At 31.7% G+C, this 26,228-nt stretch overlaps 1 protein-coding gene across 3 annotated transcripts in view; it reads right to left on the reverse strand.

Moving 5' to 3' along the window:
• LOC126879213 (facilitated trehalose transporter Tret1-like) overlaps positions 1–26,228 on the reverse strand; it is a 60,023-nt gene that overhangs the window by 33,129 nt on the left and 666 nt on the right. Inside the window, exon 1 of one of the 3 annotated variants that reach the window (XM_050642266.1) lies at positions 15,029–15,170. The exons of 1 other annotated variant lie outside the window; for it this stretch is intronic. The gene's annotated coding sequence lies outside the window, so the exon portion shown is untranslated. Of the gene's footprint in view, positions 1–5,814; positions 6,057–15,028; positions 15,171–26,228 lie in introns of those variants that run through there. One more of the 3 variants, XM_050642265.1, reaches the window with a different exon arrangement.

Here is a 26,228-nt window from a genome sequence, read left to right on the forward strand (position 1 = left end):
ATACAGAATGTGAAGTGTAATGAAGAACGCATATTATGTCATTGGTTTTGTTTTGTTTTTATGCGAAATACAAAAATAATCTGTGATAACTAAACTTATTTTAATTTGTTTTAATTTAATTTATGTAAAGAGGGTGATCACTGGATCTCCCTCTACAGGTCAAAATTTTCAATTTTTGTCAAATAATTTACCTATTGTTCTCAGTTGAGGACAGATTGTAAATATTACAACATTAAATAAAAAAAAAAAAAAAAAAAAAAAAAAAATTTTAGGACCAAGGTGTGACGACAACGTTTTAGATGTTAATATTTACTTATCGCTATAATTATATCACTACTGAAATTGTCATACTCACTGAAATTGTATAACTATACTAAAATCACAATAAAGATGCACTAGAAAATAACGAAAACAGTGTAACGAAGATAGTATGGAGAACTCAGCACCAATTAAGAAAAAATGACAACAGCAAAGATTATAGGGCACGGCCGCTCCTAATTGATATTGTTTGTTGTATGGATTTTCAAATAATTACAAAAATATTTACTAAGGAAAAATAAATAACAAGTATATACAGTGACGTGCAATACTGTAAAATACGAGTATATTTACGGCCGTGATGTCAAAATGTTTACCCCCACCGTCAGGTTAGTTCAAGTGATTCAACGTTCTTTTTTTTAATTGTATCCATTACACACCATTTCCAAAAAGGAAATCGTTTTCCAAGAAAGTTGTAAAATAAAAATTTTTAATATTTTGAAAATGATCCGGATTTTAAATCGAAACGTCAAAACAAATATAAAATGTTATTCTGATTTTAACAAATGTGGTTTATCTCTATGTTCTTCTTCACATGCCATATCAGAATTATCATTGGGATGGTTTTAAGATCTTCTGTAACGTGGAATAATTGTCCTGCCTTTGATATTTTTGTCCATTCACGAATGCATTTTCAGTTGTAAAATGATGCAGAATCAGTTGTAGTATTTTATATCAATTTTCCGTCACTATGATTTCCAGATAAGACATTTACCGGTGTTTAACAGTGTTTTGCACTCCATCTTTGTTCACCCTCCTTGGTACTTCCTCATTAGTATTTCTTGCTGCTCAAGGTATCTTCAGCATCTCTGAAGCCATAGTTCCAACACTACTATAAAATTACAGACCAAACAGAACACACAAAGAAACGACTTCATTTTCATAAAAGTAGTTTTAGTCATTTATTGCTATTCTGCGTTTTACCTCTATGTCTGGGCCTAGTTCAGCTATTATACTCAACCTTTTCCTTTCCTGGACCATATAGTAGCTATTGTCACAGCTTGCGGGCCGCAATCAAGATGAAGTAGTATACAGGGTGTTTCATTGCGAAACGGAAATACTTGAATGGTGAAAAGAGGTAAATGAGACGGTTCTAGACATACTAAATTTATTGCCCCACCGACTTTATAACCGAGTTACAGGGTGTTTTATCGATTTTCCCATATCTTTACCCTTTTCCGATATCTTAGAACCCAAATCACCCAACTACTAATCACAAGAAAAATACAGGTCTAAAGTAAACAAAATTATAAATCCATTGTGACCTTGAATCAACATCCTGTATATTGAAGTTTTCAAAACCAGTTTACACATTATTTGAAAAGAGCTTTAATGGAGCTTCCATTTTTTGCACAGAAATTATATCGAACTTTTTCTTTTGAAAGTTCGAATTCTTAAAAATTTCGACATAATTTCTGCGCAAAAAATGTAACGAGCAATTCAACTTAGCTTTTTGTGTCCTTTTCAAATGTGCAGACGAATTTTGAAAATTTTAATATACAGGGTGTTGTTTCAAGGTCACAAATATTTTAATTTTTTTTTGTTAGTCCCGACCTGAATTTTTCTTGTGAATACTAAATGGGTCGTTGCAATGTAGTAAATAAGTATTGAATATATTTTCAAAATGAGTATTTGTTCATTAACTTTAATAATTTATTATTAAAAGTTAATAATACCTTAACGTTAATGGCAAGAAGCTAAATCACCTCAGATTCGCTGACGACATTGTGATTATAGCGAGCTCATTCGAGGAACTGCAAATTATGATAGAGGAACTCGCAGGCAGCTCCCAATACGTCGGCCTAAAAGTGAACATGAAGAAAACAAAAATAATGACAAACACAGATGACCCCAGACGCATAACTATAAATGGCAGTAAGATAGAAAAAGTCCTGGAATATATCTACCTAGGCCAAATCCTGAAACTTGACAAAGGAAACCAAAGTGCAGAAATTAATAGGAGAGCAAGACTAGCATGGGCAGGATTTGGAAAACTTGGTTGGACACTTAAGAACCGCAAAATACCTCAATATTTGAGGACCAAAATGTTCAACCAGTGCATCCTTCCTATCATGACATATGGGTGTCAAACCTGGACCCTAACCAAGGCAAATATGAATAAATTAGCCATAACAGAAAGAGCTATGGAAAGAGCAATGTTAGGTATACGACTGTCAGATAAAAAGAGGAACGACTGGGTAAGATCAAAAACAAAAGTCGAGGACATAACAACAAAAGTTGCCTAACTTAAATGGAGCTTTGCAGGCCACACTGTTAGACAAAAAGACCAACGTTGGAATGCCACGATACAACATTGGAGACCTTACCAAAGTAAACGACCGAGAGGAAGACCACAGATGAGATGGGTTGATGATATTAAAAGAATAGCCGGAACGAATTGGAAATATGTTGCTCAGGATAGAGACCGATGGAAGGAGTTGGAAGAGGCCTATGTCCAAACGTGGACGATAGAAGGCTAAGAAGAATAATACCTTGCTTTTTAAGCAGAGTTCTTAAAACTTTCAATATAATTTAAAATTAAAGTCATTAAATTGTCTGCCTTACGCCCAAACACGATTCAAACACATCGGCACACTATCAAATAATTTGAAAAAAACGTGAAATTGGACAAATAATGTGATCACAGGGCCATTTAGTTAGCCTTCGGGCCGCATAAAAAACTCTAGAGGGCCGCATGTTGAGTATCACTGGTCTAGTTGTTCCGTTTTGGCAGTCCTCAAATATGCCATTTTGTGAACTTTCTTTAATTTGGACTCCATTTAAATGACGTCTGGATGTGGGTTACGACCAAGGACTAAAAATTTGGTTTTGTTTGAGTTTATTTAATTTTTTTCTTTATTTTAATTATTTTTAAAATTTATTTCTATATCAAATTTAATAATATCAAATCTTAGTTTGTTATTAAACTACTATGCAACTAAAAATTGTTAAACTTAATTTAATTTTTAACATAGGAATAATAATTAAACTAACGTGTAAACTGTGATTGTAAAAGTGGCTTTATATAGGTATATTACATACAGTAGAGCGTCGATTATCCGAACTAGTTGGGGGACATGGGCGTTCTGAAAACCGATTTGTTCGGATAATCGAACTATATTGAGATTGCTATACATATTTATCCACAAGTGAATAAAACCCACATTTATATCACTGTATATTTGTTTGTACCTTGATAATGACAAATAGCAATTAAACAAAAAATTGCAGTCTTTGCAACAACATATTTTTGGATGCACAATTGAAGAAAATTGAAGATATTTTAAGCGTTAATTACTAACGCTTGCTCAGTACTCGAGTGCGGGGCGCGGGAGTTAGGAGTTCGGATAACCGGTCGTTCGGTTGATCGACGTTCGGATAATCGACGCTCTACTGTATTTGCAAACTCTACGCACTTTCTGTGACGTCAGTTTAATCTTATCTCTAAAGATTATTCTATATTTAAATACTGCGTAATGTTAACGATAATAAATACACCCGCTTTAAATCTGAGTTAAGATAAAGTATTTAAAATTTATCACAAATAAAATTATAATAATCAACCCGGATAGTGCGTGTTACGAAGGTTCTCAGCTAGGAGTTAAATGCTTTACACACTTTTAAAGTATTTTTCTTTTTAACTCGTTCTTTTGTTCACAATTATTTACAGCACATAGAAGTATTTTGCAATTATGTATTAGTTAGAGTTCGCAATTATTAGATAGCAGAATGAATAGTCAGCATGATCGCCAATATTCGAAACGAATAGGCACCAAAAGAAGTAGAGTTCGATGAACTCTTCTGAATGTAAGTTCCCACAAAATGTGCATTACATAAAAATTACAAAAATAGAAAGATTTTGGTCACATAGTGCAACCTTTAATAAATAGTCCAGGTTTTTGAAGATATTCTTCTTTAGCGGCGAATCGATTGAGGGTAAAATTTGATTGATCCGCGCGCATGCGCACACCGACAGTATGGTATTAGTTGTTATACGGGCTCTGATTGGGTGTTGAAATTTTGAAATGATCTGTCAATAATTGTTCAATACGGAGGTTATCGGTAAACAAAAATATTGTATAATATTAGTTTTTATTGATGTGTGGACAGAAATAAAATCAAATTTATAATTATAGTGACATTTTAAATAGTTTTGAAAAGCCGCAGGTACGTAATTCTAAATGTTTCAGTTGGAAATACCTAATAGTTTCAATACCTATCTATTTGGAAAATGTAAACAAAATAATGTAGTTACCTATTAGTAGGCAATGCTTTAATTTACATAATCTGATTACGAACAAACTTTCTACAAATCTTCATCTCATATATCGTTTTCTTACTCTATATTTTGTTGTATTTTATTTCGACAAAAATCAAACTAATAATTTTATTAAATTCATATAAATTTATGGTGTAAACGTTTAGTTTGTGTATATTCCCACATGATGTATACGAGAGTTTGGTGCAGTTTGAAATGGCGTCAACTTTCGTACGGAGCGGTAGACGTGAAATGGGTTCAAGCCCCAAGCAACTTATTATTTTTTTATTTTTTTTTTATAGATTTTATGATTGTAAGTATATTATTATATAATTTTTGAAGATATTCTTCTTTTTTGAAAGTGGTAGATAATAAAGTTAGTTTGATTTTTAAATAAAATAAGTACAAATAACCTTTTAAGTATATTTACTTCGTTTAAATTACCTATTATATAATAGAAGAATATCTTCTTACGTGCGTACAAAGTACACACATTCTTTTTTTCCATGACACTTCATAACATTACTGGGTAGTTGTGCTTTTGTGCACCTAAAACACGGTAAAAAATAGATTTTTTTGAAAAAAAAAATATTCAAAAATTTATACCTAAGGAAAAATTGAAGATATTTTTGCACAATTATTTATTACTAATAAATGCATTTTTTATTCTCTTTTTTTAAACCAATTTGAAAGTTTAGCTCATGCTCTTTTATTTGACACCTGTAGAATGGTTCTAAAATCATTTTTTTAAAGCTCTCTGGGATAAACAATTTGACTAAAATTTAAACAGTTGAATAAATCGCTTTGAAAGTTTGTAACATATTAAGCACCAAAGAACCATCATTTGACAAAAATTTCAAAGCTGTACGTTTTTACAATAGTTATTAGGCAATTAATTGTTTTGCAATTTTGACCTTTTTTCTCAAATATATTAACAATAAATGGGTATATTGTCAAACTTTGTAATACGCCGTTTTAGAGCCTTTTTCCATGCTCTCGAAGATGTTTGTACTAAAAAAAAACACTGTTTTCCTTTGTTTTGAAAAAAAAGGGAAAATCCGTTTTTTGACACTTAATTGTGTATAAATAAAAATGGCCGCCAGATCCTACGCAGGATATAGTTGAAATTTGTTTTTATAGGTATTACCTGTCGAAAAAACTCTTCAGTACACTGGCTGTTAAAGTGTCACAAACACTGTATATTTTTTTCTTATTACCCTGGCCTAAAAAATACTTACATGAAAAAAAAATTAACCTAAAATTTTATCGTAAATATCCGTACACAACTATAACACATAATCACAACTGATTTGTTTGGCTAAGAACCAGAAACTGAGTAACAGAGTAATTGAGAGTATATTTTTGCAACTCATCAAATTTTCAACTTGACCTTTGTTTATTTAAAAATTGGCAATTAAAAAAATTTCGTAGTTAAAGCACAAAAAATTATCTACAATGATTATTTATTGGATAACTGTATGAAGGCACTTAAAAACAAGAATTAAAAGCATTGTTGATAATAGCACTGTACTTATAATAACGTTATGCTTATTATCGGGTTGTTATAATAATTATTGTAAATCACTTGAAAACTTTAATATTGAACTGCTGTCGGAAATACTACGAATTAATTAATAGTCAAATAAAACGCTACGATAATTGGATTACCTATCTATTTTTTTTTTATTTTAATATTATAACCTTATACACATACATACATCTCATACAGTGTGTCCACAGATGGTGTGGCTATGAGGAGAAACATTTTTATTTTTATTTTTAGCCTAAACGTCATACTTGATATAAGGCTTTGTTCTAAGATCCCGTAAAGTGATATAAAACGTGTGTGTTTCAAGACCTGCGATATTATAATATAGACTACTATCATTATTGGACCAGGGTAATAAGCTGGAAATAGACCATGTTCGGGACACTCAAAGATTCAGGTAGCTGACTACTTTTTTAGTTATTGTAGACCTATAGGAACAAAACCTACCTGTTTTCTGCCTAAAGTTCGCTTCCGTTTTTTAATGATTAATAATTTAGTGCAAAAATCGAGATTTTTTTGATTTTTTGCACCCTATTCAAAAGCTAAACAGTTGACATAAAACTACAAAATTTAATTTTTTAGAACATTGAAAAACCTTCAAAATGCCGATTTTTGAAAGGTAAAAAGTTAATTTGTTGCTACGCAAACTACAAAATAAGTGAAAATCGTTATTTGTTAAAAACTTTTACTAAAACTACTTTAGAACTTTAGAATTTCACCCAAAGTTGTGCATTGGGGTACTTATCAAACCCTTAAAATTTGAGACCGATCCATTGATTAGTTTAAAAGCTATTCTATTTGTTTATCCCAGAGACCTTTATTTTGCAATAACATAAGACAGAAAATAATAAAGATACGGCAATTCTGTGTGTGTCAAATGAAAGTAAAAAAGTGATACTATCAAAATGTACTAAAAAAGATAAAAAATTATCTAATATAGTCAAAAATAGTAATGCCAAATTTTTGAAATTTTGTAGTTTATATATATTTAGAACAATTTTAAAAATATTGTCCGTAGAAAAAATCATTTTACATATTCGAAAAGTTGGTATTCTACATGAATTTTTAAAAATGCTGCTCAGTTGGTGGCTAGTCATGGTAAGTGAATGGGGAGCTGGGAGCCGACAAATGCACGAGTTTAAAAACTAAAAAAGGTAACTTAAAACTACTATCATTTTCTATATCTCGGGATCTACTGAATATATTTTGATCTTTCTTTTTTTATTTTGTATGTAATTTTTCTGTACATTTCAAATATGTAATTTGTCTATTTGCAATTTGACATTTATTAATTAATAAACAATCTAATTTGTTTAAACAATTTTTGAATAAAATTGTTTTTCCTAAAATCCATGTTTTTAATCAGACTATCATTATTACTCATAGAAAAAGTTAAGTTGTACTTTAAAATAAATAAATTATCTTCAATCAATAATTATCTATATAAAAATAATTTATTTATTAAAGTGAACTTTAACGTTTTGTATGATCATTGAGGATACTATGATTAAAAAAATAGATTTTTGTAAAGAAATATTTTTTCAAGAATTGTTTAAACAAATTAGACTGATTATTAATTAATAAATTTATAAACAAATGGCATATTTGTAATGTACGTAGAAATTGCTTACAAATTAAAAAAAGAAAGATGAAAATCCATTGAGTTGATCTCGAGATACAGAAAATTGTATTAGTTGGAAATTGCTCTTTCGGTATTTTAACTCGGTGGATTCGTATGTTCCCCTAGTAACCGTTTGAACTACAATTTTGAAAAATCGTAGAGGGTGCTGTGAAGATACAATGTTTATGCAATTTTTTAACAAAAAATACAAATCCCATTATTTAAAATGACATCAATGAAATTCCTTAATTATTATAAACAAATTAGCTGTGAATTAAAAACAACAAATGGCTAACTTTGTCCCTAATGAACCCAGGCTAAATTTGTTTATATTAAAATTTGTGTTAAAATACTAGCTTTCCCAATATATAAAAAGATTGTATATTTGTCAAGTTATTCTAAATGTTTATAAACTACAAAATTTCAAAAATTTGGCATTAGGATTTTTTATTATTTTGATTAATTTTTTATCTTTTTTTAATACATTTTGATACTATCAGTCTTCTACTTTCGTCTGGCATACTCAGAATTGCCCAATGTTTATTATTTTCTGTCTTTTTTTATGGCAAAATATATGTCTCTGGGTTAAACAAATAGAATAACTTTTAAACTAATTAATGGATCGGTCTCAAATTTTGAGGGTTTGTTAAGTACCAAAATAAACAACTTTGGGTAAAACCCTAAAATTTTAAGTTAAATTTAGTAAGTTATTAAGAAATATCGATTTTCATTTATTTTGCAATTTGTGAAGAAACAAATTAACTTTTTAACTTTCAAAAATCGGTATTTTGAAGGTTTTTTAATGTTCTAAAAAATTTAATTTTGTAGTTTTATATCAATTGTTTAGCTTTTGAATAGGCCTAGGCAGGAAACAGGTAGGTTTTCTTCCTATAGGTCTACAATAACTAAAAAAGTAGTCAGCTACCTGGATCTTTGAGTGTTCTGAGAAAATCCTTATTACCCTGGACTATATGAAAGTTAATATGGTGTTAATATGCTACATAATATATATCATGGTGTTGTAGTACAATTCTTCAAATTGTTCCTAATCATCATCAATAACGTTACAAGTCTTCGTGAGTATTTGCCACGTCTACCTTTGCTTTTCATGTTTGTCAATTTTGTGCAACTATTTCCCATTGTTTCCACCTTTTTCTTTGCCTTCTTACAGATCGTCTTTCCAACGGATTGTTTTGTACATTTAGTTGACATTTTTCTTAATATTAATGATAATAGTCTACCGTTTTATACCGCTAACGCGGTTTTGGGATTATAGCAGGGTGGTCTGCTATATCTAGGGCCTACGGTATATAAGGAAGGTAACAAGGCCAGTGCTACGCTTTAACCGCCTCTTATTGCCCTTGGTTTTACCCAAGGTACTCATTTTGTTCAGACTGAGTCGACCTGGGGCCTCTAGACATCTTAAAAATGTCTAGCTGTTCTCGCTGGCGCTGGGATTTGAACCCCGGCCTACCTACATGGAAGTCAGACATACTACCGCCTGAGCTACTCCAGCCCGCTACTCTTTAAAATATTCATACAGAGGGTCAAAAATAGAAAGCAGTCAAAATGACCGCCCTTGTGCTTCTAGGTATAGATTAACACATCTCAAAAAGTAATTATACTAAGTACCTGTAAAGGAGGAATTATACTCTTCAAATAGATCTAGGAAAAGTCCTAAATTATCAACTTTCTAAAACAACTATGAATAAGTAATACAGAGGGTCAAAAATAGAAAGCAGTCAAAATGACCGCTCTGGTGCTTATAGTGTTAATAATAATAGTCTCCCGTTTTATACCGCTAACGCGGCTTTGGGATTATAGCAGGGTAGTCTGCTATATCTATGGCCTACGGTTTATAAGGAAGGTAACAGGGCCAGGGCTACACTTTAACCGCCTATTATTACCCCTGGTTTTACCTAAGGTACTCATCTGAGTCGATCTGGGGCCCCTAGACATTTTCAAAATGTCTAGCTGTTCTCGCCGGCGCTGGAATTTAAACCCCGGCCTACCTACATGGAGGTCAGACATACTACTTCCTGAGCTACTCCAGCCATCTAATAGTTAAATATTATTTTTATTAGTAAGGTTATTTTTTTTAAATAAAATTCCTCCTTATGTTTACTTTTCATAACCTGCATTTTTGGCTTCAAAACGTATCACCATATCAACAATTTTTTTCTCAATCATACATCCAACCCCAAATAATAATTTTTATTCTCTCCACTATTGATACATTGTAATGTTCCATTTGTTTGTTTGAAACATATTTATTATTATGTTATTTCTTTATGTATACATTTTATGTTTTATTCAATAATAATATTTTATTACAAAACTTCGTACCCGCTGAAAATTTATGATGTGCGCCACTTACTTTTGGATAATATTTTGCACTAAATTTTTTTAGCATTTTCGTCGACGGATTTCTAAGGAGATGATGGGGGTACAAAATATTGCTAAAGTTGGCTTGTTTACACAATATGTTAATTCACAATGTAAAAGTGTTTTTCAGTCAAAAAAAAAAAAGAAATCTTCTAGACGATCTAGTATCATTAGGAAACAAGTTCGACAAATACTAAAAAAATAGAATCTAAAATAGTTTTGCATATATAATAGAATAGAATAATATCATTATTTGTGATTAGACGACTTTATCAATCCAAAGGAATTAACTGGCTTCCCCTAAGACTCTTTCTGTAAGACTACGTCTAGGTATGGCCCGGTTATAGATAAATGAGAAATTTAAAGAGATAGACCAATTGGTGTACAAGTGGTAATACCATTTGTACACCAATTGGTCTATCACTTTAAATTTCTCATTTATCTATAACCGGGCAATAAATGCTATATTTTCCCGGATTTCAAAAAATAAAAAAACAAAAGCTCTAATGGCAATATGACGAAATCTAAGCCAGAAAGAAAAGGGAAACAAAGAAGAATATATTATAAGACTATATAAAAGAATTTCAATAGAGGTTGAAAAGATTTAAGAAGATACAATACTAATGTAATTACTTAAACGATAGAAGATAACAATGGTTTAAACATAATAGAAAGAAAATTCACACAATTAAAAATTATACAAGCTAAGGGACTATATAGGCAGGGATGGCCAACCCGCGGCACGCGTGCCACTCTGTGGCACGATTGAGTCCTATCAGTGGCACGCGTAGCGTTTTGGATTAAAAAACTTTCAAAAAAATTAAAACTTGAAAAACAAAAAATAATAAGAAGAAACTTGGTAGGTTTACGGAAGTTACGATAGTTGCGGCATCATTGCATCCTCTGGCGAGCGATATTGCTGCGATTGGTGCACGTGATCTTAGCTGTCGTAATGTGCAATAGGACTGCGTTACCCTTGCTTAGTTTATTTTAAACTGCCCCGTTGTATGTGCACATTTTGTAATCGCGCATTGTTTCTTTAAAATTTTAAAAGTATTTGTTCGATATGTCCACGAGTAAGCCTTCGACTTCAAAACGAAAATACGAAGATGATATTGCAATTCGCGATTTTCAACCTGCTTGGGAAGAACAATTTTTATTTACTAATCGTAATACTTCAAAGCCTGTTTGTTTGATATGTGGATTGTCTGTAGCAGTTCCGAAAAAATTTAACCTGGAACGACATTATAAACAACTGCATAAGGACTTCAGCAACAAATATCCTATTGGTTCACATTTGCGAGCCGACTTTATTGAAAAAAAAAAAGGAAACCCTAGCCAGCCAACAGTCACTGTTTCAGAAGAGAAGTGATGAAATGGAAACTATGGTTAAAACATCATATGAACTTTCTCTGCTGTTAGCCCGGAAGAAATAAGCCTACTCTGATGGAGAGGAGATAATTAAAAATAGTCTGACAATATTTGCTAAAAATGTGGGAGATGTAAAGATCAAAAATATGGTCGATAATATTGCATTATCCCGAAATACAGTCATGCGCCGTATAGATGATATGGGCCAGGATGTTGTTTCCCAAATTATAAGTGGATTACAATCCTGCAAATTCTTTTCTTTAGCGTTGGATGAAAGTTGTGACAACACAGAAAATGCGCAGTTAAGCATTTTTGTCCGTTATACCAATGATAATTTTGAAAATGCCGAAGAGCTTCTGGATTTGCGCCAACTAGTCACAACAACAGGAGAGGACATTTTTCAACAGCTTAAAAACGTAATCGAAGTCAACAAAGTTGAATGGTCAAAATTAGATAGTGTTTGTACAGATGGAGCTCCTTGCATGTTTGGTAGACTAAAGGGGTTTGTTACATTACTGGAAAACTATTTGGGAAGAAAAGTTTTTAAGTGCCATTGTATTATTCACCAGGAAGCCCTTTGTGCCAAGGACCTAAACATGTCATCTGTTGTTGACCCTGTAACACGCTGCATTAACAAAATACGAGCTCGGGCATTGAATCGACGACAATTTCGAGAACTGTTCGCGGAAGAAACGGAGCAAGATGGAGAGTTACTTCTCCATTGCAGTGTGCGCTGGCCCTCCAAAGGAAATGCTCTCGAAAGGTTTTGGAACTTGAAGGAGTGCGTCTTAAAATATTTGCAAGAAAACAATGAACTACCCAGTGAGTACTCGTTACTTAATGATAAAGATTGGCTTTGGGATTTAGCTTTTCTCACTGATATTATGAGACATTTAAATCAATTAAATTTAAGATTACAGGGAAAAAATTGTATTTTTCCTACTCTAGTTGGTCATATATCTTCTTTTGTGAATAAACTTATGCTTTTTTGTAACGATTTTGGAGAACAGAGATTGACACATTTCACATTAATGCAGGAATTAGCCAACAAGGTCAGTAGAACTCCAAATTATGACAGATTTAAAAACCTTATATCTATTTTGCTAGGTTCATTCAATACCCGGTTTGAAGATTTTCAAAAAGACAAAATGAATGTTCATAAATCCTTTTTCTATTTCTCTGCAAGATATCAATTGTTACTCAGCTGAAATACAGATCGAAATTATTGATTTACAGAACCACACTATACTAAAAACCAAATATAGGGAAATTATTTCAACTGTTACTGATCCCAATTATATTGAATTTTGGAAATTTGTACCAGCAAACAATTTTCCTAATTTACACGAGTTAGCTCTGAGATATTGTTGTAGATTTGGTTCAACGTACGTTTGTGAGCAAATGTTCTCTATTATGAACATAATAAAATCAAAATATCGGTCACGATTAACTGACATGCATTTAAAAAATCTAATTCTGTTGGCTAGTTCCGAAATTAATCCCAATATAGATGAATTAATTAAAAAAATACAAGTTCAAATACCACTTTAAATAAGTAACTGTTTAATAATTTGAATTTTAGATAATAAGAAAATATTTAAGTTTTTTTTGTTTAACGTTTTCATTTTATTTTTATTAACAATAAAGTAAGTTTGTTGTTATGTTTTACTTATTACGTTATTTTTTAAACCTCCACTATCTTGACTAAACGGAAAAATGTGGAATTTACATAAGAAATACATATTGTACCGTATATTATTAATATATAGTATCCATATTAGTATGTCGAAAAATTTTAGTGGCACGCCAAATTTTTTTTGTTCTCATATTGGCACTCGACTTAAAAAGGTTGGCCACCCCTGATATAGAGAGTTTTATAAATACATCTATACCAGCCGAAGACCACAAGGTAATTTCCCAATACTCCCAATACTAGCAATACTCTGGTACTAGTAAAGACTCTCCTAAATCAGAGATTTGAAGTGCTTTTATCCATTCCAGTGTCAAAGGTAAGAGCAGCTTTAAAGAAAATTCGTCGCGTATTGATGATGGACTCGTTATTGAGACAATACAACTAGGGCAAATCCTACTAAAATCAGTAAGCGAACTGTTCAATAAATGTTTACGTGATGGTACAATTAGTCTAGTTGACAATGACAAGTAACATTGTCACTTGCTGCTATACTGTCACTATGTGAACAAGTCAAACCATAGCTCAGATGTTACCTGGGGCGTATTAATGAAATATTTCTAACATCCATGCTTAAGTTAGCATTTTTAACCGATGTTTCCTTGACGGATCTCTTGTAAAGGGCTTTGACTCATATATTTTTGTAAAAATATATCTTGGTGGTTAGCATGTAAATTTTACGTACCTAAGCACTGATGATGATTGGTCAACCAATCGATAACTAGTTCTGTGATGTAGCCCTTTTTAGGCATTTTAAATACATACATATATATACCTTTTATAAAGGATTTTATTGTTTTTTGTATTACATGGTATACAGTCAACCACAGGAAAACTTTTTCCTTGTGGATTTTTAAATTATAAAATTATATACCCGTCAACCATTTGACAGAATGTATAATACAAACTATTTATGTCAATTTTAATGAAGAGGCTAACATCCAAACTTGATATATATCAGTCCAAAGATCAGGCATGGTTCAGGGTAGGAGTTCAAAAAGATTTAATTTACAAATACATCGAATACAATATACCACTGGGCCTTGAATTTGTCGATTCCGAGAAGGCTTTTGATTTTGTTGAATTTGAAACTGTACTGGAAGCACTAAGGCAAAGCCGAATAGATTAGGTACTATATTACAATAAGAGCAATTATGAATAACTCTTTTTCTATTTTTCTTCGTAACCTTTACAAATGAACTTACATTTGCAAACAATTGATCATTTGTAATGAAAACGCGATAGTTAAGGGGAAAGGAGCAAAATGTCGCCTGCCAAAATTTTCAATGTGTTTTAATGTATTCATTTTTTTTTTAATCCTGAAAAAACTTATTTAGGTATTTTTGAATAATTTAAACCGAGAATGAAAGATTACGTTATTACCGAGGGCCGAATGTCCCTTAGAATAAATAATAAGTTTCTTTTGAATGAAATATTTGCAATTAAAAATAACTAAATTGTCTCTTTTATTTTCACCCTCGTAACTTATTAAAATAAACGTTCTAGAAGTTTTCAGGGACTTTCCGAAAGTCAGCTCTCAGTAATAATGTAATCTTCATTCTGCGATAAAATCTTTCAATAATAGTTATTAGTTTTCTCAGGATACGAAGAAAAAAATGAATATGTAGGTACATTTAAAACACATTGAACATTTTGACAGGCGACATTTTGCGCATATGCCCTTAATCTCTGGATAGAACATTTACACACCTCCTTCCAAATTGGTACAGCTGTGTCTCAAAACTTTATTAATACATAATACATAATATACATATATAAGTAAACTGAGACAAGAAGAAAAAATTTTAAAATGGCTAAAAATCAATAGCTACTTACTATAGAACTTATTTTACTAAAACTTGCTTAGTATTCAAACCAACACTTTATATTCACTAATATTATAAAAAAAAAAATCTGCCTTCAAACCCAATTAAAAGCACACCATTTAAAACGGCAAGGTCTGCTTGAAACAGTACAATAAATGTAAGTAATTATCTCGTATTCTAGCAAAAATCAGCTAATTGGAAGTTTACAGAGTGGTTTATTTTTAAATGTTATAAAAAGTAGTAACGTTATAATTAAATCATTATATTGCACCATTTGTTGATTCTTAGCAAAGACAAAGATAAAATTCTTAATGTTTGTAGATCATATACATAGGGAATATTTCAAATAAATTTGAGAAATAGAAAATTTTCGACAGCAATTTTAAGTCGTGGAAGTCTGTATAAAAATCGATTTTAAAACGTTTTTTGCGGTGGTCTGATACCTACTTGCCACTGGCTCTATCAGTTCATTGGTCCTCTTTCAAGTCTGTTCTTGCAGTGCAGTTTTAACTCCTTCTATTTAGAACTTACATCACATGGTGAACTACGCTGGACGGTGTCTGTCAAAAAGACAAGTAACTTGGCATACCATATATTATAATGATTAATAAGGACTCGTGTCCATCTATACACAATAAGGTCTTATTTTATAAATGAAAAAAAGGAACATAGAAATATTTCAGAAATTTACGACAAACTACTAATATACGTTGTGAATACTCATTAATACATGAGGACCATAAGAGCCTGGGTATGGCAACTATGGCTAGAATCATCAAGAAGGTTCCAGAAGACCATGAAAACAGAAAAATCTCCAACAGAATGGAATGTTCTAGTACACAGGATATAACATTAATTAACAGCACATATAAAATCCTTTCAAATATCCTTCTTAGCATATTACCCCATTATGCTAAAATTATTTTGGTCTATTCTACAGTAGGCTAGTTTAATCGTAAACAGATCAAAAATCGACCAACTGTTTATACTGAGACAACTTCTAGAGAATGGCTTTGAATTAAACAAGCAAACGAGCAAGTTCAACCTGCAGACACTTGCATATTTTTATAGACATTCGGGCATACAATTCTGAGGATGAAGAGGATTAATCCAAGTAAACCAGGAACCACTCCTGATATATAAGTCCTGCTACTAGAATCCCCATATGAGGTCTTTACAAAATAAAATAAGAACGTGAATATGAAATCTTTACCGAAGATTTAGAAAGGATTAATATAGTAGAAGGTTATTAGTAGTGACCTTTCTAATGCGTTGTTTCACCGCTTAGATATTGTCTAGCCTTTAGCCTATTTACATGGACCATAGATCATGCTTTTTAAATAATCGCATAACCAAAAGTCTACGGAGCTTAAATCCGGAGAACGAAATGGCCATTCAATAAACACTCTACTACCTATCAATGGATATGTAAATTTTATGTTAACTGCAGCTTTTGAAAATCAAAAATTTTAGTTAAAGAGCGAACCTGGGAATAAAGATTTTCAACAATACTCAACAGAACATTCTGACTATAATTTTCGCTTATCATTCGTGGCTCCCTGATATAAAGAGATTCGCTAATGATAATCCAAATGGTAATTATAAATTGATTGAAAGAATCCGTGGTTCTCTATTTTCACTAATAGTAAACCACCCTGTATTAATACGAATCAGCAAATTGATATTGTATCATTAGTGTAGGAAACAGAGGTTGCACCTCGCAAAATGGACACAAGTCTGGTTTTATTTTTTTCTGTATCAAGTGGTGCTTAATATGAGACTAATTTTTCTTAAAAAAATTCGTCCTTGTGGTTTTGCAAAACGTAGCCCTTGCTGTACGTTTTGCAAAAAATTTACTTAATAGTAAAATGAAAAGGACTATATTTCCTACTATTTATTTCGCGACACCATATGTCTATCACCCACCGTTTAGCTTGGGTGGCGCCCCAAAGTTGACAAGTTTTTAAAAAAGATGTTTTAAATAAAATATTTTTCCGTAACTGTAATGGAAATCAAGAAGAAACCCTGCGCATGCGGCAATTAATCACAAATAAGTGACTGATTTTTTGGTTTAGGTTTCATTTAAGACAATTGCCCATTTTTTAATTACAGGGTGTTACATTTTAAAAAGCCACCACTGTGGCTTTAGGGCACAAAGAAAGTAAAAATGCATAGGTCATAATGTGTAGCAGACAGTGTGTTGTTTTATTTTTCATAAGTACCTACGTTATCAAAAAAAATGAATAGGTGACAAAAAAAAAACAAAAACTGGCGCCCACCAAACATTTCTGAGGTTTACGGCGCCACTGTGCCGTAACGGTTGCTTATATGAAAAGAATGCATAGGACCTTATTTGTAGAGAAAATAGTGGTCTTTATTTATTTGTAAGCTTTATTTCAAAAAATGCATAGTTAATGATAAAATCGTAAAAACATGCTCACCAAGGGATAGGGGAAGTTTCTGCATTTTATTTTCAAGGATAATGGTAGTTTCCGCAGGTATGTTGCAATAACTATAATAGGGTTATAAATATACATATATATTATATATTTATGAAAAACCCTATTGATGAAGCATGTGCTCATATGAGTCAAAAACCAAAAAAAAATTTTTTCTTCAACCCCCCATTTTATTTTATTTTTTTGGCTACAAGGGTTGCGTCCAGAAATCGTTTTTGGTGTTCATGCATGGGTAATAAGAACGTGCAAAAAATGATATATGAACCATTTTAATATGGTGTGTGAAGGATTCCAAGAAAATCACGTTCTTTATTAATTCTCCTTTTTTGGGGTGGATCTGGGGAAAAAATGGGGGTGCATTATACAAATTTGTAAATAACACCAGTACATGGACAATCGATGAAAGTTTTTTTACTCCAGCATAAGCCGTTCAGATGGTATAAAAAAGGTTTTTTTTAAAATGTAACCCTGTAAATAAATAATGAGCAATTGCCCTTAAATGAAGCCTATACCAAAAAATCAGCCACTTATTTGTGATTAATTACTGCAGAGTTTCTTCTTGATTTCCATTACAGTAAAGAAAAAATAATTTTTTTTAAAACATCTTTTTTAAAAACTTTGGGGCGCCACCCCAGCTAAACGGTGGGTGATAGACATAAATATGCTCTCGGAAAATAGATAACAGGAAATATATTCCTCTATATTTTACTATTAGGTAAATTTTTTACAAAACGTACACGAAGGGTTACGTTTCGCAAAAACTACAAACTACCCCTTTTAAAGGGATGAAAAAGGGGGTTTCGGGGCGAAATTTTTTATGAAAATTGAATATACCAGAAAAAAAAACCTAAAACCAGACTTGTGTCCATTTTGCGAGGTTCAACCTCTGTTTCCTACACTACAATAGTTAATTTAATTGATAGGAATGACGAGATATTAAAACGAAATGCGTAAGAAATTATTAATCAGGCAACAAGCGCATTTTTATTCGATGAAACTGAACACAACAAAATTCTTGACACTTATGATTAATGGGATAGTATGTAAACATGTTAAGTGATAGATCGTACAACGATATATTTGTATGACTATCATTTAGATAAGACTACAATAGTAGCTAATAAACGAATCTATAATTTGTGCACTCCCGAGATTCAATCTGCTTAAAATCTCCAAAATAACCTCATTTTTGAAAGATAATATTAAAAAATTGTATGGTAACTATGTAAAACCTCGGAGCAATTATTTTAAACTCGCAATTGGATCAAGATGGAGAGATAAAGCTCAGAATAGAAATAGCTCAGTCTACAAAAAGTCTGTTTAAATGTTTACAAATTAATAAGAAATTTAGTATGGCTACTTGGTCGAATGTTATGTTTGGTCGCAATTACTGTGTGGGGATGGGGTAGTAGCTTAGACTGAAAATCAATCCCAATCAGTAAAAAAAAGCTGTAGCTGTAGAGACATTCAAAATGTGGCTATATAGGCATACTCTGAAAATTTCCTTGTATTGCAAAAGTGTCAAACTAAGAACTGTTACGACGAATTGAACGTGGCAGAAAGATTACGTACACAATTAAAATAAGAAAAACATCGTATATGGGACACATAATTCGAAAAGTTAAAAATACTTTCTGCTACACGTCATCATGCAAGAAAGTGTAAAGGGAAGAAATGGTTTGGGAAGAAAGAAAGAATTTTGGGTGAGGAATATCAGAGATTAGACTAACCTCAGTGTTAAACAGATATTTCACGTTGCAAAAGATAGTGAAGCGTTTAAAGAAGTGATAGTCAAATTTCGTTACAAGACGGTACAAGAACATGATAACTGCAAGTGATCGTCAAGCAACTTTTATACTCGAATTCCTCTTTTTCTGTCGCATTCAGAGATTCAGATGAAATATACAGGGTGAGGCAGATAAAAGTCCTATTAGAAATATCTCGATAACTACAGGAAACAGAATCACGAAAATTGGAATGAAGGGGTTTTGAGGAGTGATCTCTTTAACCCGCCATTACACGCGCTATGAGGAAATCTCTCACCATATTTGTTTATAACCAATGAAATTGTGTAAACTAATACGATAACCTTAAGCACCCAGGAATGCTTTTAGCATGGTTTATGAGAGGGTATGGAAAAGTTATAGAATATTTCAGGCGGCCAGTGTGCTGTGTGATAGTTGAAAGAAGAGACATCCCTCTTCAAGTGAGGGAATTCCTCACTGCGAGTGCAATCACAGTGAAATCACGTTTCTATTATCTCAAAGAAACTTTTAGGTTTTTATTTAATATTTAGGTAGGTATAATTAAAATATTATTGTTTGGATTAGGTTAGGAACAGTGGCACACCGAGGGGGGGTTGGGGGTTAAAATCCCACCCAAAACATATAGAAATATATATAAAAGAAAGTAGGAAAATGTAACTTGTCTTTCACAAATAATACAAAAACTTTCGGTGCCCAAGCAAACCCCCCCAGAGGAAAATTCTAGGTGCGCCACTGGTTAAGAACCCATTTTTAAATTTACCTATTCTAATTGGGAAATAAGCCACAATTTAACTTGAAAAATTGATTTTATTGACGTTTCGAATTCCAGCTGGGACGTCGTTATCAAAATACAAAATATTAATAGTTAATTACATAAATGTCACAAAGAAATAGCTTCAGAAGAGTTTTTAATTTTAATTTGTATTTTTAGTAAAATGAATTCGCGTAAAAAACGTTAATTTCATCAGTGGCTTGCTGAAATTGAAAATTAAGAAAACTTGCTTTTGATCTATATTATTTTTACTTTTGTTTTGTTAAATTAATAAAAAAAAATTGGTTTACGAGACTTTCTATAATATGTGAGTACCACCCATTTTATATTTATACATGTTGACATTCATTCTTCCTCGAAATAAGTCGAATTTATGTAGGTGAGGGCGACGCTCATACGCGTGCAACCACGTCACAATAGAACACGCGTGTAACGGCGGGTTAATGAAAATATTTTCATCGATTTGCTACTTCCGGTTATACCGGAAGTGGCTTATAAATTCGTTTTTTTTTTAATGGAACATCCTGTATATTTTTACATTTTTGGATTCTCCTGGATGTCTGCTTTCTTAAAATATGAGGTTTTGTAATGTTATACAGATTAGTTTAAAAGATAATTACGTTTTTTTCTTAATTTCCTAGCAATATTCACACCCTGTAAAATTTTAGTAGTTTGACATCAAAAACTCTATTTATGTTCAAAGGATTTTTAATATAGTCTACTATTGTTAAAAATTGTTAGTATAGCTAAATGTTGAATTGTACTATACAGGGTTGGTCGAAACCCGGAAAGAGTATTTTCTGAGTTTTCTTAAATGGAACACCCTATATTTTATTATTGTAATGAAATGATATTTTATGCTACTGTTTTATTTCTTAAGCATTCCCTATACGTAACTGCTTTAATTTGTGAGTTATTGGTGATTCAAGCCAAACATTAATTTAAAAAAAAATACGTGAAATTTTATTAGGTTGGCCGTGAAAATATTCAATCACAAATAATTTTTCGGAAATAAATACATATTAATCTAGACTGGTCTTTAAAATTGCCAATAATGGTTGAGCTATCAAAATACCTACGTAGTTATCATTTTTGGCGCGATTAACAATTAAGCACAAATTAAAGCATTTAGGTATAGGGAATGCTTAAGAAATAAAAAAGTACCATAAAATGTCTTTTCATTGCAATACTAAAATAGAGGGTGTTCCATTTAAGAAAATTCAGAAAATCCTCATTCCGAGTTTCGACCAACCCTGTATAATAAAATTGAACATTTAGCTATACTAATAATTTTTAATAATAGTAGACTATATTAAAAATCATTTTAACATAAATAGAGTTTTTGATATCCAACTACTACAATTCTACAGGGTGTGAAATTTGCTACGAAATTAATAAAAAAACGTAATTAGCTTTTAAACTACCCTGTATAACATTACAAAACCGCATATTTTAAGAAAGAATACATCGAGTAGAATCTAAAAATGTAAAAATATACAGGGTGTCCCATTTAAAAAAACGAAGTTTCAAGCAACTTCCGGTATATCCGGAAGTGGCAAATTGATGAAAATATTTTCATTAAATAGATCACCCTTCAAAACCCCTTCATTTCAATTTTCATGATTCTGTTGCCTTTAGTTCTCTAAATATTTCTAATAGACCAGTTATTTGCCTCACCCTATATATTTTAGCCTTCTAATAGGTAATACGAGTTATCAAAATTACATGAAATTTAAAACAGATGTGAAATTTGTAGAAAAACTTGTGTGTATAATTAATAATCTTTGATAACCCCTAGAAATGTGTAGAAATTTTCATAACAAACTGATAGTAAGTCTATATAGTAAACAATTGCGTAATTTTATTATTAGAATAATTCCGGAAATTATTATGAATATTAATTGTTGTATAATGGAATTGAGAGAAGCTTTACCAAATTGTGAAGCATTGGGAACCACGGGCCGCTGTTTGTTTTATAACTATTTTATAATATTGAGAAACATGATGTTATAATTATTTCATAATAATATTCAGTTGATTCGTAGAAAAACCTGGCTATCTCTTTTCTCGAATATTATATTACTTATGTTGGTTTAGCTCATTAGAACAAACTTATGGTGTGCTTTCCTATAAAGGATGTGATCATTTTTCTTTTATTTACACCTATTTTTTACACTTGTTTGGTAGTTTTTTTCTCTTTAATAGAACAGCGTTCTGTCAAGAATATTCTCAGTGGGATACGAGTAAGTGTCAACAATAAAAACAATTTGGTAAAAATTGTTGATATAGTGTTGTAGCTGTACCTATTTATGTGTTAAAAAATACACATCGTAACTCATGGCGAGGATATAAAGCACTAAAATCGACTAAACCTCTAACTTTTTTTTAAATTGAGACGGATCGTTATGAAATATTTTGCATTCGACTTGGGAGAACTTCAGCAAAATTGTTGACCAGTTGACATGAGGGACAAATGAAAATTGCATTGTTATAGGCGGAAATGCATTTTCCAAAGTACATCTCAAAGTGTTCAGAAAATAAAAATTCACAACTCGGAAAATAATCATGGAGATGATTTCAATTATTATACCCGGGGGTTTTGAGGTCGCTGAGCAGGAATAATGGGTCTGCGAAGCTGTAAGGTTTTCGAGGTTACTGAACACCAATATTACTTCGGCGATGTTGTACGAGGTACCTGGTACCCGGTATCTAGGTCATTTCCTGGAGTTTTATGAAAATTCGTTATGAAAATAGTTGAAATTTATTATCTTGGGGTTTGTGAGGTCGCTGAACACTAATATTGCAACGAAGATACTGTACGAGGTTCCTGGTGCCCTGTATCAACGTCGTATCCAGGAATTTTACAAAAATTTCTAATAAAACGTGTTGAAACTTGTTATTCCGGAGTTTTTAAGGTGGCTGAGAGTTTTAATTACTTGAGGTCCTGTCATCTTTATATCTAGAAAAGTTTTTGTTATCACGAAAAAAGTTTCGAATTATTTTTTTTTAATTTGGGCTCTGAATTGAAATAACTTACTATTATTGTTACTCACTGTTAAATTTTATAACAAATTTCCATAAAACTTCAGTAGACGACGTAGGTACTGGGCACCAGATACCTCGTGCAGCGTCTTCCATGCAATATTCGTATTCAGCAACCTCAAAAACCCCGATGTAATAAATTTTAACTATTTTAAAAACACATCGCGATAACAAGCTTCAACGATTTTCGTAATTAATTTTCATAAAACTCCAGAAGGCAACGTGCATACCGGGATACCGGGCACCAGGTACCTCTTACAGCTTCCCCGACCCGATATTCCTATTCGGCCATCTCAAAAACCCCCTTAAGTATGTACCGGGTGTCCCAATAAGAATGGCTCTCGGCAATATCTCAGGAACCGTTTATAGTACAGCTTTGAGAAAAAAGAATGTGTGTGTACTTTGTACGCACGTAAGAAGTTATACTTCTACTACATATTATGTGATTTTTAAGACAATACCAAAAATTTAAAAAAATAAAAGAATAAAACGCACACAAACACATTGAAAAATGCCACAAAGAAAGAATGATTTCTGAACGATAATAATTGTTGGCAAAAATTTTAAATACGCATTTTCTGAAAAAAAAATTATATAACAAATATACTTACAATCATAAAATGCATAAAAAAATAAACAAATAAAAACTTGCATCGGGAATCGAACCCATGAATTTCGGGACGCTTTGATTCGTTATCGAATCCTAGACTTACTCGTCCAATTCCACATTATTTGTCATGTGGAAAAATAGGGTATATAACTGAACGTTTTACTGTTTGACAGTTGTTTTGAATATAATTAAATTATGTAGTTTAAATTTTGGGGAAGAAAATATTAAAATATAACAAAACAGTAAGAAAACAATATATTAGATGAAGATTGGTAGAACTTTTGTTGGTAATCAAATTAAGTATGTAAATCAAAGCATTACATAACTACTAGATAAATAAATCTAAGCCAAAAAATCATAATTTAAAAATAAAAATCGGACCTAATTTGGGATTTCTCTCTAAAATCCCCATTCTTGAGAAAATAAATGTACAGTAGAGTGTCGATTATCCGAACATCGATCAACCGAACGACCGCTTATTCGAACTATCGACTCCCGCGTCCCGCACTTGAATACCGAGCAAGCGTTAGTAATTGACGCTTAAAATATCTTCAATTTTCTTCAATATTTTATCCAAAATAATTATGTTGTTGCAAAGACTGCACTTTTTTGTTTAGTTGCTAGTTGTCATTATCAAGATATAAATAAATATGTAGGTATATAAACATGGCTTTTATTCACTTGTGGATAAATATGTATGACTATAAATATGTATCAATATATTGTAGTTCGATTATCCGAACAAATCGGTTTTCCGAACACCTATGTCCCCCAATTAGTTCGGATAATCGACGCTCTACTGTATTTCAACCTAATCCAAATGTATAATTACAATATGATTATAATAAAAACTACTTACCAAATTAGAATGAGTTTTCCTTGTCCAAAATAGTCCAAAAGTCCAAAAATATAGGTATATGTAAACTATTTAAAAAGGCAGTATAACTATTAACTAACTTTTGTTTGTTGTTTCTTTTCACACAAATTTTAAAACGCAACAACCATAAATAATCAAACTACAGCTGTACCACAGCCGCCATATTGAATAATTTTTGACATGTGATGAACATCCAATCAGAACAAAGTTATAATGCGCATGCGCCGGGATCATAGGTTTTAACATATAAAAATTCACCCTATATCGCCGGTAAAGAAGTATAACTTCAAAAATATTTATGACAAACGTTGCCTCGAGAAAAGCCTGGAAATTATTTTCATAATTGTAGGTCCACTGCTAGAGAGCGTAATTGAATATCAAAAATTAAAAAATCAAAATTTTACAAAATTTACTTAATGAAAGGGCACTGGAAATCCAATCACCATATTTTTCATAAAATTCTGCGCATATTTGATTTAACAAGTTTAAGTCTAACTTTGCAAATAAGAGGTGGGGGTAAGTGGGAACCTTCTTATGAAAAAATGGTTATAAGTCAGGTTCTGCTAAATCTAATTTTGCATACTTGATCTTGTTGAAACAGCTCTTTTTTGTCAATGTAAGAGTCTTATTTTCGAAATAGCCTAATAAGTAATACGGCAGCTAGTAGGCGTTATTTAATTATTTTAGGAAATCTAGTTTTCTTTGGAGAATATTAAATACAAGTATACATTTTTAATCCTGTATTACAAAATTAGACCAAATTAGCAACATAATGCCAAAAACCGCATATCGATAACTTTTTTCTATCTCGAGATATCTTAAGAAACGTGTAAATTTTAAACAACTGTTAATGTCACCGGTAAACGAAGTTAAGGAAAAGTAGTGTACTATGGAAAAAACAAAGGAACATTTTCCAGATGTAAACGTATATAATTAATTAAAACAACAATAAGACAAACAACACTTCAAAATATAACAAAGAAATAAATGCAACTACATACTTACTTAGTGACGACCTAAATGTTCAAATTGTTGCCCATCATTTTCGATGCAAGCATTTACTCTTTCAAGAGTAGATTGAACAGCAGTCTCAATTTCTGCTGTCGCAATGATTTGAATGGCGTTTCCTATTCTCTAGATTCTAGATCATATTTTCTCGAGTAGTGGGCCTAGCGGCAAAAACGTCTTTAATCCGCCGCCATAGATAGAATAGTCTAAAACAGTTAAATCTGTTGCTATTCAGTCTACTCTTGAAAGAGTAAATGCTTGCCTCGAAAATGATGGGCAACAATTTGAACATTTAGGCAGTCGCTAAGAATAAGTAAGTAGTTGCTTTTATTTCTTTGTTATATTTTATAGTGTTGTTTGTCTTATTGTTGTTTTAATTAATTATATACGTTTACATCTGAAAAATGTTTTTTGTTTTCTGGAGCCCTGCGGGCTCTCGTGTCTATTGCCAGAAAACAACTTTTCGAAAACCTGTCGCATTATTTTCAATTTATTCTCACTCTCTTGTGATATTATACCCGATAATTTTTGATAATATCCCATCGTCAAGTATATTACGTCAAATGCCCTTCATTGCTACGAAAAAATACATTCAGTGACATTAATGACAATTAATGTTTTAAAAATTATAAAAGTGATGACTTTCAACCGTCAAATATTTATAACAACTGTGTGT

This window comes from Diabrotica virgifera, chromosome 1 (genome assembly GCF_917563875.1).
Source record: "Diabrotica virgifera virgifera chromosome 1, PGI_DIABVI_V3a".
Taxonomy (NCBI): Eukaryota; Metazoa; Arthropoda; class Insecta; order Coleoptera; family Chrysomelidae; genus Diabrotica; species Diabrotica virgifera.